Source organism: Lipotes vexillifer, unplaced genomic scaffold, assembly GCF_000442215.2.
Source record: "Lipotes vexillifer unplaced genomic scaffold, Lipotes_vexillifer_v1.1 scaffold80, whole genome shotgun sequence".
Taxonomy (NCBI): domain Eukaryota; kingdom Metazoa; phylum Chordata; class Mammalia; order Artiodactyla; family Lipotidae; genus Lipotes; species Lipotes vexillifer.
This window is the reverse complement of record NW_006792432.1, coordinates 1,344,523-1,358,714: the sequence shown is the minus strand read 5'-3', so window position 1 is coordinate 1,358,714 and position 14,192 is coordinate 1,344,523. Positions and strand designations below refer to the sequence as shown.

Here is a 14,192-nt window from a genome sequence, read left to right as displayed (position 1 = left end):
GCTTTGGGTTGTTACCATGTACTGGCTAAAAGACCTTCAGTAAGTTTCTTCATCTTTTTATATATCAGTTTCTCATCTGTAAAATGGACTTAATAGTAGTGACTCACATAGGATTGTTAGAGGAATGAGATAATGCATGTCAAATGTGTAGCTCATGGTATTTTAAAAAGTCAGCTCTTTTGCTCTTTTGTTCATAATGGGAATTATAGTGAGGGGTACCATCTCAAACTTGGCTTTAGATCCATCATCTTCATTATAATAATGCCCTTTTGAGTTGGCCATGAACATTAGTGCTAGTGAGAAACAGTGTGAGATAAGGAACACTAGGTTTGGAAGGAACAGATCAGTTTGAATCTGGGTTCTCCCACATAAAAAAACATGTAACCTCAGACATAGTTCTTAACTCTTGTGAGTGTAAATTTTTCAAGAGTAGAATGGGGATTTAAAAAAATTACTTTTCAGGCTTTGAGTGAGAAATAAATTACAAAATGAATTGCTCGGCATAATGACAAACATATAATAAGTCCCCAAAATTAGTGCTTCCTTTTCCTTTAAATCATACAAGCTCATTTAGGTCGACCACCTAGGCTTGATTCTTTGTCCACATTGGTGTGAATTTACTAAACTGATACTATTCAGTTTGGATACTTGAAACCATTTATGAAGCAGTTTGTTAAACAACCGCTCAGCTATTGCAGAGCAATTAGAAAGGCCATGGTTGCCAATCAGTCACCTGTGTGGTGACCTGACCAGCCAGAAATACCATTTTGATAATGTTTTGGTCTTCATAAAACAGATACTTCACATTGGGGTTTCTCATGTAAACCTTGCAAAATTTCTGTGGGGATGAGTAGAGCAAACAAATGAGGAAAAAATATTGAATTACGCAAATACTTATACCCCCACCTTAGAATATATTAGAACTTCCATAGCCCTGGCTTAGAGAGCTCATTCTTTGAATGTTAAATGTAGTTACACCAAGGAAAAACAGAAAAATTTAGAACACGTCCGCTGTTAACAGCACCAGTTTTCACCGTCATCTCTGTGGCCTTTCTTCAGGAATCCCTTCCCATTCCTGGACTCATCTGTATGCCATAAAATTCTAGACCTGCATTTTCCTGGGAAAGTTAATAAAGTTAAAGCCATTCCTCCTTGGCCCTTGGCTCAGCTATATTAAGCAGACATGCCTTTGTGTTAAGGCAGTATGTCTTCAACTGGAAGGCAAGACTTCCATCAGTTTAAAGAGCTCATAGGAGCCACTTAAGAGCTTTGTAGGTGTGATAGATAACAGTGCTGCTGTTTGTTAAAGGAAAATGCTGTACATAGCTCATTTTCTGCCCTCTGTGGTCCAGAACTGAAAGCTAGTAGACCAGATGGTTGCTTGGTAATGACAGTATCTATCATAGAAACTAAGAATTCTTTTGTCTCTTGTTTATCATTTCAGATGTTTGCTTTTTTATTAACAGTGGCAGCAGCAGTAGTAATAGTAGTAATATTTTAAATATCTTTAATAGTATTTTCTTGGGGCTCACAGATTTTAAAAATTATAACAAATTTGGTAGCAGAATAAGTCCAAATTATTCCTGCAAGGAAATCCTCTAGGTTTTATGAATGTGGGAATAGCATCCCTCAAATAGTTTTAGATCTGCTTATGTAGGAAGGGAGGCTGGGAAGAAAGGGGGTGAGCAGCTTTGGCGTAGTGAGCGGAATGGTGAGATAATATAGCATTCTTAGCTCTCTCTTCAAGGTGGAGGATATAACCCCAGAGCCTTGTGGCCCAAGTCAGGAGTGGCACTGATTGATCATTGCAAGCTTCACTGGCATTGATGCAGTCTAAGCAGAAGAACGTATTTTTGCATTTTTCTAAACATGTAACATAATTAGATAATTTTATGTTTCTGTTTATTGTAGTTGTGCTAAACTCTATTAGGCCTCAAGGAATAGTAAAATTTAAAAATCCTAACAATTAAGTATTTAAAATTTTAAAAATCAGCAAAAACCAAAGTCACACTCTTACTACTAAAGCACTATCCACAATTTCAATTTAGACTATTCTGAAGGAGTGAATGAGGCTGGTCAAGTTTACAGGAAAACATAATTTTGAAAATGTGTGAAAATGCTGTGCTCCTGATAGCCTGATACACAAATTAGGCAAACATAAGCTAAAATAGTTTATCCAACTCATAGAACCATGACTCATGTTCAGGCCTATGCAAATTAAGTATTTTTCATTTGACTCAATTCTTTTCCCTAAGGTAGAGAATTTGAAGTCAGATATTTAGCTTATCCATAGTCCAGAATCCTCTCTGACAGTAAGACCAGGGAAAATCAGAGCAAAAACTATGTCCTGTGGCATCTTTCAAAACTTAGTACAAAGTACTAAGTACAAAACCTTTGTACTTTACACAACATTTCAACATTTTACATCCCTTTAAATTTTTTTTTATATTTTGAGGTTTTCCATTTCAATAAATACATTAAATGTAATGTTACATTTTTGTTATCTGTATAATATTTCATGGCAAAGCGATACCATAGTTAGTATTATTTAATTCCTAATGCTGGTAATTTAGATTGTGTTTACTATTGTAAAGATTCTAAAACAAACATCTTTTTCACTAAATATATGAATTTCTGATGATTTCCTTAGGAATAGTGAGGTAAAAATGTCATATATTTTTACATCACTGAACAATAAAATACATGTTCTTAATTGCATTAATATTTACTGGATAGGACGACGTAAAATTGAGACTTCATTAAATGTTACTTCAGAAGCTCTTGTGAGACACAAATAACTAATATAAGAAAGGCAAGTGGGGACATTACTACTAACCTTCCAAAAGTAAAAAGGATGATAAGAGAATTTTCTGAACACCGTATGTCAACAAATTAGGGAACGTAGATGAAATGGACAAATTCTTAAAAACAAATTAAACTGACAGATTAAATCTAAACTGATTTAAGAAGAAAGAAAACTCTCAGCAGAGCTATAACAAAGAGATTGGTTTAGTTATCAAAAGCCTCTAAACAAAGAAAAGTCCAGGACCAGATGGTTTCACTGGTGAATTCTACAAAATGTTTAATAGAAAAGAAGGTAACGCTTCCTAATATATTCCATGAGGCCAGCATTACTGTGATATCAAGCCAGTTAAAGACATAATCAGAAAGAAAATTACAGACTAATTTCCCTTATAAATACATGTACAAAATACTGGCAAACCAAACCCAACAGCATATTAAAAGGATTATATAATCTAACCAAGTGGGCTTTATCCCAGGATTTAAAGAGTGATTCAGCATAAGAAAATCAGTCAATGTAATACACCACATTACTAGTAAGAAGGAAAAAAAACAACTCAATTGATTGAAAAAAAGGCACTTAAGATAGTCCAATACCCTTTCATGTAAAAACACTCAATAAACTAGGAATAGAAGAAAATTTCCTCAACAGGATAAAGAGCATTTATGGAAAACCTACAGTTAACAGCACACTCAATTATGAAACACTGAAAATGTTTAAGCTTAGGGATAAGCTTTTTTTTTTATTTAAGTGGAAAAGCTGATTCTCAAATTCATATGGAACTTAATAAGCCCAAATAACCAAAATATTTACAAGGAACAAAGTTGGAGGACTCACACTTCCCAATTTTAAAATTAGCTACGAAGCTACAGTAACCAAAACAGTGTGACATGGGCATATGTCTCTATATTGGTCTTTATAGACAAATAGACCAATGGAAGAGAATTGAGAGTCCAGAAATAATCTACTTCTATGGACAGTGTTTTTTTACAAGGGTGCCAAATGTGAATAAGGAAAGAAAATCTGCTTGCAACTTTAAATAAATGGCTGTATGTTATAAAAGTTGTAAAATTCTAGTGGTACTTACTAATTCTGACATATTTTAATGGTAATAAGCTTTTGCTCTGTAGCTTCGTCCTAGCAGGTGGTGGATAGCATAAAGAATAATGAGATAGAAGTAGTTCTTTTATTAAAATTCACTTAAGAAACAAAAGGTCAGCCATAGAGAATGTAAGATTGTATATTGAAAATTTTAAAAGTATGCAAACAAATTGCATAGAAATCTTTCTGAAGTATCTATGTTGAATATGTTTAATATTCATCTGCTCTCCTTCCCTACCTCCCACAATAGATATAAGTTCAGGCACAATTTATCTGAAATAATGATGAAAATGCTATCACATGAAACGTGGCACTTATTTCCATTGCTAAAATTCACAGTTAAAAAAATCAAATCCTATATGGACATAATTGAAAAAAACTTGGTATTTGAAAACCAAAAGGTAAAGTTATTCATATAAATGGCATTTAGACAAGCATTAAGGGATAAATGTAATCTTATGGATATATTTTGAAGGGGCAAAGTATCTAAACGTTTATAGAAAACAATACCAGAAATTGCACATTCTTCAAACTAACATTTCAAAACATGTTATAGAAGCATATATAATATTTCTTTTTAAAATGTGACCTCTCTCTGGACAATATACTTTCAGAATAGTTTTAAAAGCTCGTTTGTGACTTTTAATCTTGAGATTGTTCTTACCAAAAATGAGACTCAAACAAGTTGGCTTGGTCAGAAAATGTAATCAAGGCTTGACATTCTGTTTTAGGTGCTGGTCTCTATATTGAGCTAATTTATAACAACAACAACAAAATAAGAGGCAGTTTACCATCAACATTCCTTGAAGTGTTTAGTACAACAGAATTTGAAATACAATTTTTCAAGCATTTTAATGTTTATTGGAAATTGACTCTATTCATTTTGTCTGTCTGCTAGGACTGGGGAGAGGAGTAAACAATGCAGATATGATCCCTGCTGTTGTTTGAGTTTATAACCTAGTAAGAGTAACAAATGTAGAGTTAATAATTGTAAATAATAATTTTTTCAATAAATAATAGTGAAATATTTTGTTACAATTGTGAGAAATGTAATGAAAAATAGTGCACTATAGGAGGCAGGATAAAGATGGTGGACTAAGAGGATGTGGAGCTCACCTTCCACCATGAACATGTCAAAAATACATCTACATGTGGAGCAATTCTCACTGGAAACTAACTGGAAACCAGCAGAAGGACTCCTATACAACCAAGGCTGTATGGAAGATATACACATAGTCAGACAGGAAGGGAAGAAAAGTGTGCCTGTGCCTGATCAGGACCTGGACCTCTGGGAGGGGACTCAGAGGAAAACGATGATTACGCGGGTGGAGATTGGCACTGGGGAATGAGCATTTCGAGCCACAAGTTGGACACCTCAGTCCTGGGGTCCTACACAGAAGAGAAGCTGCCTCGGCTGGTTGGAGGACTGCTGGGACAAATGGAAGGGCTGTGGAAAGCCAGGACTCTGCTTGGGAGGAGCACATGCTCATGCCTGTGCAGGCTAGTCCCAGAGGCAAGGAGGAGGAGAGATCTGCTCTAGTGGCTGCTGCGTGTCCCGAGACCACCTTGCTGCACACCCCAGACTGAGCCAAGCAAACATTCTGGCCCCCCACACTCCATATCACAGTGTGGTACTGGATCTGGGGCAGCCATGACCAGGAAAAAGACTCAACCATGGGATGCAGAGGCAACCTGGTCCCGAGGTGGAGCCTGAGTAGGATGGCAGTGGCCATTGTTGGTATATAATCAGGCAGCGCCTCAGAAACTGCCTGGATCTCTGACTGTGGTCACGACACCACAGTGCACCCTACATACATGCTGAGAGTCCATGCACCTACAGTGAATTAATCTACAACAAAGGAGGCAAGAATATATAATGGATAAAAGACAGTTTCTTTCGTAAGTGGTGCTGGGAAAACTGGACAGCTACATGAAAAAGAATTAGAACATTTCCTCACACCATATACCAAAACAAAAAGCAATGTCTCAAAACGGTTTAAAGACCTAAATGTGAAACCTGAAACCATAAAACTCCTAGAAGAGAACATTGGCAGAGCACTCTTTGACATAAATTGTAGAAAGATTTTTTTAGATATGTCTCCTAAGTCAAAAAATAAAAACAAAAATAAGCAAATGGGACCTAATTAAACCTCAAAGCTTTTGCACAGCAAAGGAAGCCATCAACAAAACTAAAATACAGGGCTTCCCTGGTGGCGCAGTGGTTGAGAGTCCTCCTGCCGATGCAGGGGACACGGGTTCGTGCCCTGGTCCGGGAAGATCCCACGTGCCGCAGAGCGGCTGGGCCCGTGAGCCATGGCCGCTGAGCCTGCGCGTCCGGAGCCTGTGCTCCGCAACGGGAGAGGTCACAACAGTGAGAGGCCCGCGTACCGCAAAACAAACAGACAAAAACTAAAGTATAACTTACAGAATGGGAGAAAATATCTGCAAATGATATGAGCAACAAGGGGCTAATATCCAAAATATATAAGCAGCTCATACAACTGAATCTCAGAAAAAACCCCAAACAACCCAGTTAAGAAATGGGAAATTCTAAGCTTAATTCTACTTTCTTAATAACACAGAAGGAGTGCTGCTTAAACATTGCAGCAAAAGCCCAGGAACGGATTTGTTGGCACATTTTGCCCATCTGTGAATTGATCACAGCCAAGTTCACTGACTGATTCTTGGTTTCCCTGTTGGGTAAACTCATACACCCGAGACAGCTAGGATCAACTCATCTCAGACTACACAGACTGAAAAAGAAAACAGTTGATTTTCCAGAGGAAAACTGAAATGTTATCTAAAAAAATAAAACAGAAGAAATGTTGAAAGATCAAAAAGGAAATAGGTCGGCATGTTATCTCACTCTACTGCTCACTTTTTATGTAAGTATACACTAATTACATATAAATATAAATCTTGGGTCCAGTTTAAAATTTAGGAGTAAACTAAATGGATGATATTGGCTTAGGTTTTCTAAGGTGGAATATTTACAAGAAATGCTGAGATCACATATTTTCTCTGTGGTTCCCAAGACTGCTTAGCACAAAATTCTTTGGGTTTAAGGTAACTTGATTTTATTTGCAAAGGCAGGTATAATTTCACTGCCTGAAAATTGTTGAAGGTTAAATTTGTCCTTTAAATATTATGCCTATTGAAATAAAATGACACCATTGCATTTTTATATTCTGAAAAGATGACTTGAATATTTTTAAGACGTATTACATACTACACAGTACAAAATTTGAATGATTCAACAACAAAATGTGTCTCCCTTTCACCTCTCTTCCTAAGTCATAGATTTCAGTTCATGGATGGAACTAGTATTTTCGTGGGTATATGTGTATGTACTTTTTAAAACATAAATAATACTGTCTTATGTGGACTGGTAAATCTTAGAATGGCTAGTATAGTGGGCAGTTTCCATTGAGATTGGAATGTAAGTTAGTATCAGATGAAAAAAGAACATTGTATAGTAGGTGATGGTGTAGAGAATTTGTTCTCAGAGAAACTAAATCTTGTTGAACAGAAAATTAAGAAGATATCTACAGTTAATATGTCAACCATGTATAAACTGAAATGGAGAGGGTTAGATTTCGAGTTGGTGGGAACTGTGAGGAGAAAAGTGCTATAGACATGGAGGTATGTAATGAAGAGTATGAGAAAATGAGAGAGATACTTTAGATGTAAAACTCAATAGGACTTGTCAACCAATTTGACAGGAGAGAAAGGAGTTAAAACAAGTCGAAGGTTTTGACTACAGTACTTGGGGTGTGGGGGGGTTAATTTTACCATATGAAAACAGGAAACATGGCCAAAGATTTGGCTAAGAGTAAATCCTCCAAGAAAACTCAATATTGGGAACAATCAGACCAAAGAAGTATGAGAAACCAAGAGAACCTATTAATAGCTCAGAGAACACCAAGAAAGAAAACCAAGAAATAACTGTTGGTTTTGGAGACAGAATTTGATTAAAGGCCTTTGAGAAACCCCTTCTGGTGTTGCAGTGAGGATGAAAGTCAAATATAAAAGGATATGAGGTGTTTTGCTCTAGTGTTTGGTATTGGTGTTCATTCATTCTTGCCAGTCTTATTCCTTGGCATTATAGTCAGTGCCTTCTCTCCTTTTCACCGCTCTCCACATCCAATCCATAAACACTTTATATTGGTTTTACTCACTAAATGTCTCTCAAATCTGCCTACCACTCTCCTTTCCCGTAACACTTTGTCCATGTCAGTTCCACCAGTGTCTCTCTGCTTAACCACTGCAGTAACATCATTGAATCCATTCTCTGCATAGCAGCTAAAGTGATCCTTCAAAGCACACTTATTTGATCTTGACACTACGTCATTAAATATTTTTTAATATCATCCTATCTTTCTTAAGATAAAGACCAAACTCTTTGATATTGCTCCCTTAGCCGTGAATGACTGGGTGTGATATGTCTCCCCAGGCTCATTTAGCATTAGGGTTCGAGCCCTGGTCTGGGAGGATCTCGCATGCCATGGAGCAACTAGGCCCCTGAGCCACAACTACTGAGCCTGCGCGTTTGGAGCCTGTGCTCCGCAGCAAGAGAGGCCATGATAGTGAGAGGCCAGCGCACCGTGATGAAGAGTGGCCCCCGCTTGCCACAACTAGAGAAAGCCCTCGCACAGAAACGAAGACCCAACCCAGCAAAAATAAATAAAATAAATTAATAAACTCCTACCCCCCAAAAAGTCCAGCTTCTTTAAACAAACAAACAAACGTTACAGTTCTGTTTCCTTTGAGTTTTTCAAATATAGTAGTCAGTTATCTACTGAACTGAAATACCTATTGGACAGAAAGATTTATCAATTTCACTTTTTCCTTTTTTCCTCCCTCAATACATGGAGCATAGTAAGGTAGTAGGTTTTCAATGAATGCTTGTGGAGAACATACAGGTGACATGGTTCATCACCTCTTATGATGGAGATAGAGTCCAATATCATAGAATACGAGTTTTAGAAAACATTCAAGGTCAGTAAGACCTACTTTCAAAGTGTCTTTTATGAGCAGGAAGAAGTCTTTTTGGATAATGCAAATGAACAGGAAAACTGCTGAGTTTAGATATTTAAATCACAGAGCTGCTTGTTCAGGAGCATGATTGAAATCATTATCTGAAGATATTTACTCTCTCATGGAGATTAACTAGTGAAAGCATTTAGTGTCTCATATTACCTCTTGACCTGCAATGTTTATATTTAAATTTCCACATTAGTTCTGTTTATAATTTCTAGGGCAAACACTAGTCTCATCAACCTGCATAGAATTTGGTATTATTGTGTACATAAATGTACATTGCCATTGGAATAATTTTAAATGCTTGTTAATATTCCTGAAAACTTTAATAACTGTAGATTTCAAATTAACACAAAAATATTGACTTGCTAGAAATCTAATTTATGTTCATTGCTTAATATTTTTTATATTTTTAATAACAAAACATTTTCCTTGTGTCGGTTATTTGTCAGTTGGCCTTCTTCAACTTTTCTGCCTGTTCATGCTCCCCTCTGCTATGTTTGTGGATTCCTGGTCCACTGCAGCACCAGTGGGATTGGTACATAGACTTTTACCTTTTTGCAAAGAAGACTTGATTATATTTCTCTAACGTTGCATATTTCAGCACCTCTATCCTCTTGGTTGGGTGAGGCAGAATCCTCCCTTTCCTTAATCCCCACATGCAGTCTGCCAGCTCCAACAGTCTCAAGAGCATGGTGCTTGTGGGCACTGGGTAACACGATTTTCCCTTTTGCTTCTCCTGACCTAGGGGTAGTAAGTAGTTTCCTGAGTTATTAATGTTAATGTCTGAGTAATCTTTTTTTTTACACATTTTACTTGTTTCCTGGCTTTTTCAATACTTTAATGCTATATTAAATTCCCTGGTTAAATGGGTGTAGCAGGATGGACTATGAGGGTTATTCTGCACTGTATCCTCTCTGGTATGTATACTGCAGGGAACTAGAAGCAAGATTAAACAGGCCTCGCTGACAGTAGTAGGTTTCTGGTTAAATTCTTCAAACGGGAAGATCAGACATGTTTTTAAACAGGGAAGAAAGGGAGAACCACTTTTTATTTGCTCCTGGTAGAGTCTCAGGAAACAGTAACTGAGACAGGCAAGTACAGGTACCTGGCTATCTGCTTGGGCAGCAGTAGTATGAGAAATCATGACCTTGGTCACTCCAGCAACCTCAGCAGCTTGACACAGATAGTCACTGAGCACACAGCAGCAGTGAGCGCTCTCTCAGTCTCAGTGGCAGGGTATTCGAGGTTCTGGTTCTGTCCGGAGGAGCAACATGGATGCACTTCTGCAGGCTTCTGTAGTGCCAGTGGTTGTTTAGCACTTCGGCTTCCATTGTAGCAGCCATGGTGGTTGTTCCTTAGGCAGGCACAGAAGCATAGCAGTCCTGGACTCTCAGTTACATTAATTTTCTTTTTATTTTTCTAGTCTAAGTAGTTTATGTCACCTTCCTTCATTTGCTGTTCTCTGAGTATCCTAGTTTCTTTTTATTTCTTTCTAAGCCTTTACATTACTTTTGTATCTAATTCCCTATATTAAATGCTCTTCGTATGAAATAACTACAATGGTTTCTGTTTTCTTTTTTTTAACTGGATTCTAACCAGACACTTTTCTTCCACATTTAAATCATGCCATATATACTTCTTTATGTCAAGCTTCCATTTTTATGATTATAAAGATAATCGTGTTGATGAATGTATCATTAGTTCTTTATATTATGGTATAGTAACATTGCATTGTATTATGTAAATTACAGTGTATTATGTTGTATGAATAAACCCCAATTTATTTATTCATTCTAACTTTTAGATTATTGCCAGTTTCTAGATATTATGAAAATTTTGCTATGAATATGTCTTTCAGTGTATATATGCATGATGTATGTTATATCTATACATATATATTTCATTTGGATATTCAGCTAAAATTGAAATACTGGGTCATGGATATTTTTTATGTTACTCTTTGGCATATATTACAAATAGTTTTCATAGTGAATGTACCAATTTATATTTTCACTAAAAGTGTATGAGAGTTCCAGCTCTTTCATATTCTTCCCAACACTTGGTATTCTGTTATCTACATCTATTGCCTTAAAACAAAAACAACATTAATTTTCCTTAGAAATTAGCCATTTAGGTAAGGCTAGGTGGGATAAATTGTCTTTGCTCCACTCGACATTACCTGGGCCAACTTGAATGCTGATGACTGGAATCATCTGAAGTTTCACTGATGTATATGTTTGGTGACTGATGCCAGGATCCCATCGGCTAGAATGCCAACTGGAAATATGACAGAAACACATATATTGGGAATTGGTATGTGGCTATGTGGCTTCCCCACAGCATGATGCATGGATTCCTGGGGAAAGCACCTAGAGAAATAGAGATAGAGAGGATAGAGATAGAAATGAGAGAGAGAGAAACCAGCAAAAACTGTATCAACTATTATGATCTAGGCTCAGATCTCCAACAGTGTCAATTTCACTGTGTATTATTTATCAGAAATGAATTACTAAATGTAGCGATTATAACATCCATACTTATAAGAGTACATTTTAAATACTTTTACCTCTTCTATGATAGTTATAAATATCTCTAGCAATTTCTTTTCCTTCATACCTTTCTGCTTTGGTTTTGTTGTTTTCATGCATTTCATTCCCACATATATTTGAAATCATTATTACTGCTTTAAACAGTCAATATTTATTTAGATTTATATCGAAATGTATCCTTTTGGGTAGCCTTTGTTTATTTGTATGTTATAATACCTTTATCTAGAATTGTATTTCTTCTCCCTAAAGAATTGTTTTGAGGTTTTTTCCTCTCATGATTTTCATCTATACAAATTTCTGCTTTTTTAATGGAAAAAGTTTTTATTTTAAAACTTTTTATTTCATTCATTTCAAAAGGATATTTTTACTGAATAGAGATCTAGGTTGACAGTTATTTACTTTCTGTCCTTTAAAGCTGTCATTCTATAGTCTTTTGGCTTTCAGTGTTTTCTTTAAAAATCCAGCTGTCCATCTCACTGTTAGCCCTTTGACAATAATCCCTTCCTTCTTGATTTTGCCTCTCTCATTTTTCTCCTTGTCACTGGTTTATAGAAGTTTTACCATGATGTATGTACCTGAGTGTAATTTTTTTGTTACAAAAAAATTACAAAACTAATCATGTTTGGAGTTTAAAGAGCTTCTGTTATGTGTGACACGATATGACTTATCAATTTGGCCAATACTTACAATTTTGACCAATACCTACTTTAATATTTATTCTGCCTCATATTCTCTCTTACCATTTTTCTACTCCAATTAGTAATATATTTCTTTTTTTAAATTTTCATCTTATTTTTAATTTTCAAAAGAATTTTTATTATGCCCCATGTATCTCTTTCACTTTTTTTCTGTATTTTCCATTATTTTTATTCATGTATTTGCTTCAATCTAGATACTTTTCTACTCACCTACTCACCACGTTTTCAGTTACCTGATTCTCTCTTCTGCTGTGTCTACTCTTCTTCCTTGCTGGACTTTAAACTTCTACTTTTGTCTCATTAGCACTGTAATATTTACAGAAACTCATTTTATCCTCATAGCAGCTACCTTTTAAATATTTACTCAGTGCAGGTACAGTTGAGGAATCCCCAAATGCCTTGAGGGAGACCGTGTAAAATAATGGACCCTCATCTTTATTGTCTCCTTACCTCCAAGAGGATCTTAGCTCCTGCCTTCCTTCTTGCTTCATTGGAGCCTCAAACTCCAAATTTGACTTCCTTAGTCAGTAAGACTCCTGCACCCTCCAAGCCACAACTTTCTGTTTGCCCTCTATGCCCTGCAAAGCAAATTAGAAAAAAAAAATGCCCTGAGGAAAAAGCAGTGGTGAAAATAGAGCTCTCTTCAATACATTTTTTCTTTTTTTTCTCTAAGACCTTTGTCTCTCAAATCCTGAGCATCTTAGTTGCTCTTCTGTGCTTTAAAAGGATTTTTTTTGTGTGTTTTTCAAAGTTTACCTTTGCTTTTGATGGGAAGGTTAGTCTGATACAAGCTATCCCATTTTGGCTGATAGAGCAAGTCTGATACATTATTTATTACATGAGTAGTGAATAGACGTTCAGTTCACTTACCAAATGGTTTAATGATTATTATTGAAACATCTGTTTTAACACCTCCTACATGCCAAGCACTTGGGATGTAGCATTGAATAAAGTGCATATAATGGCTTTTCTGAGGGAACTTAGTATCTAATGAAGAATATAGAAAAGTTTTAAAAAATATTGTGTTACAAGTGTGTTAAGAGCAAAGATTCATTGCACTGTAAGAATATATATGAGGAGAACTTACTGGGACTTGTGAATTCAGGGGAGAATTAATAAAAGAAAGGACATTTAAGTATAATTCTGAAGACTGAATAGGAGCTAGGTGGGGAATAGGGGGATTTAGAAGAAAAGAGAAAGAGAAATTTTAGCAATGAAAAAAATTATTAAATATCATAGAAGAAAGGATTGACCTTTAAAAGACCTAAAGAGAAAAATATGACAAAAGAATGACAATAGATGAGGTTAAAGAGGAAAAAGGTAACAATAGTTCATAAGAAGCCTATAAGTTCTGTTAAGAAAGCTGACTTTTATCCTAAGATCAAACCAATTCATTTAGGAGTATAATATGAGCAATAGTATAAATTTTGCATTTAAAAATAATCATGCTGGTTTCACTATTAACAGTATATTGAAAGAGGTAAGATTAGAGGTAGAAGACAAGATAGGAGCTTGTAAGAATAACACAGATGAGTGAAAACATTGGAATGAAATATTTATTTTACACAAAATATACAAAATAGTTTATTTTTATTGCAAAGTATTTGAACAAGCCAGGTGTGTATGAATATACAGATTGTGAGTCTAACTTTCTCAACCTAACTCCCTGAAATAACTATTATCAACAGCTTGGTGAATACATGCAATAATTTTTTAAAACATACGTGTATTCATACACAAAAGACTATATTGCAATTTTATTTTTTCCCAGGGAGATAACCATTTATGAAATAAGAACTCTTTATATCCATTGTTGCTAGAAATGAGAGAATGTAAAAAAGCAAAACTGCTTAAAAAATAATGATTTAGAGACTAACATGAGGGGATGAATAAGGAGCCTTGGGAGGAAAGTGTGTGTGTGTGTGTGTGTGTGTGTGTGTGTGTGTGTGTGTGTGTGAGAGAGAGAGAGAGAGAGGGAGAGAGAGAGGGAGGGAGGGA

At 35.8% G+C, this 14,192-nt stretch overlaps 1 pseudogene; it reads left to right on the top strand.

The window, feature by feature from the left end:
* The first annotated feature begins 7,483 nt into the window (after positions 1 to 7,483).
* The window catches only part of LOC103083708 (60S ribosomal protein L9 pseudogene), a 22,531-nt pseudogene continuing 15,822 nt past the window's right edge, over positions 7,484 to 14,192 (top strand).